The sequence below is a fragment of the Arachis duranensis genome, chromosome 4 (genome assembly GCF_000817695.3).
Source record: "Arachis duranensis cultivar V14167 chromosome 4, aradu.V14167.gnm2.J7QH, whole genome shotgun sequence".
Taxonomy (NCBI): Eukaryota; Viridiplantae; Streptophyta; class Magnoliopsida; order Fabales; family Fabaceae; genus Arachis; species Arachis duranensis.
This window is the reverse complement of record NC_029775.3, coordinates 83804650-83806586: the sequence shown is the minus strand read 5'-3', so window position 1 is coordinate 83806586 and position 1937 is coordinate 83804650. Positions and strand designations below refer to the sequence as shown.

General features: G+C 37.3%; 1 long non-coding RNA gene across 1 annotated transcript; it reads right to left on the bottom strand.

Moving 5' to 3' along the window:
• Positions 1–247: 247 nt before the first annotated feature.
• LOC107484798 (uncharacterized) lies at positions 248–1023 on the bottom strand. The gene is made up of 3 exons (XR_001591246.3): positions 948–1023; positions 820–867; positions 248–711 (listed from the first exon to the last, which is right to left on the bottom strand). It is a non-coding gene; the product is annotated as an uncharacterized LOC107484798 (long non-coding RNA).
• Between the last annotated feature and the right edge of the window lie 914 nt (positions 1024–1937).

Sequence of the window (1937 nt, the reverse complement as noted above, 5' to 3'; positions counted from 1 at the left end):
GAATAACACCTTTACACTACTTGAGTTGCTTCCTTTTGCTTGAGAAATAAAGAGAACTAAATAGAAGTAAGCAAAACAAAGCAAACATAGTTCAGTTATTGCCTCATAAACTAGTTCCCAAACTGCAAAACAAAAATGGTTCCAAGTGCCTAAGAAGCAAGTCCAAACTCAAAGAAACAGCTCAACCAGTGTCCAATATACACATCAAAATAACAAAAATTGGTTATGTCAAAATCACACAGACAGATAGGACACATGAAGAGAAATCAAGAATTCATTATCGTTGTTTATGCTGTACACATTCCATGGACCACAGTCCACAGATTACTACGCCAAAGGTGAGTAAATTTGTAATCTGAGGGATGTGGGGCATTATACTCATAATAGGATTGGTTTTAATGAGAAGAAAGTACAAACCTAAATATAGTTGAAACCAAGCCACATATATAATAATAATAATAATAATGGAACTAAAAGAAGCCATGGCATGTGCGTTAATTGTTTTGTTTAAAACATAACGAAGCTTCTTCATTTTAGTATATAGTTTTGGGGCTTTTGCAAGATGGGACATGTATAGTTAGATCACCGACGGAAACAAGGGTTACAAACAGGAAAAAAAAAGCCGTAGAAATTGACATAATATTTAAAAAAAAAAATACTCACAATCTGCAGCTTGATGGTCTTCCCTTCCAGCTCCACAGTTCTGATTTTCTGAAAATAAATAAATAAATAATAGAGTGAAATTATAATTATAATGAGTATTGAGAAAGGCCTAAACAGTGAAGCAAAGTAACAAATGGAAAATATTAGGTTACATACGAAATCAACTCCAATGGTGCTGATGTAGCTGTCGATATAAGAATCATCCTGAAGAAATTAATCAAAGACAGAGAACGGGTGAACAATTAGAAGAAGAGGAAAAAAGAGTGTGAAAAAGAGGGTTTTACAGCGAATCTGAGGAGGAGGCAAGATTTTCCGACGGACGAGTCACCGATTAGTAGAAGACTTTTTCTGAGATCTGAGATCTGAGATCAGAGATCAAAGAAACACCTTAATAGAAGTAAGCAATAGAAGATCTGAGTTCAGAGAGAGCGAGGGAGAGAGAGAGAGAGAGAGAAACACCTTAATAGAAGTAAACGAAAGAAGACCTGAGATCGTCGTCAATCACCCCCGCACCAACGTCAATCCAATGCTTCAACGGAAGACCCAAAAATCTCTAACAGAGCTGCAGAGAAACAAAAACCCCAAAAATCAGCATCAAAAGCAATTTTGAAATCCTAACCCAAACAAAAACAAAGAAATCGGTGCCTTCTGGAATCGAAATGCTGAGGTCACCAGAGCCTTGCCTCTCGCCGGAATCTTCGTCTCCACAGCACAAAAGAAAAAACAAAATAAAACAGCATCAGTTTCGATTTCGGCTTCTCTATGTACGAAAACAGCATTTCGGTTTCGGTTTCAGTTTAACTTGAGAGGGAGAGGTACCTGAAGAGATCGTAACCGGTGGAGAGAGGAGAAGCCCTAGAAGGAAGAAGGCGTTGTCGGAGAGCTTCTTTACACTGAGGAAATGAGAGTGTTGTATGTTCAGAGAGGATAGAAGCCCTAGCTAGAAGGAAGAACGGCGTTGAATGAGCTAGGGATTGCAACTTTTTTCTTTTTATATGCGTGTGAAAACGGCGGTTCAAAACCGCCATAATCACCAGAACCGCCAAAATATATAAAGCCAATTACGGCAGCAGAAAAAATTGCCATAATGACTCGATAATATGGCGGTTCTTTAAAACCGCCCTAATCTCCATGCCATTTTAACCCTTTTTTTTTGTAGTGAAACACTTGGAAGGCATAAAAGAAAAGCATAATAAATTGATAACAAGAATAGAATCTAACAACAATTATTGCAATGAATTAATCAACAACAATCAAGGAAATCACAATTATCA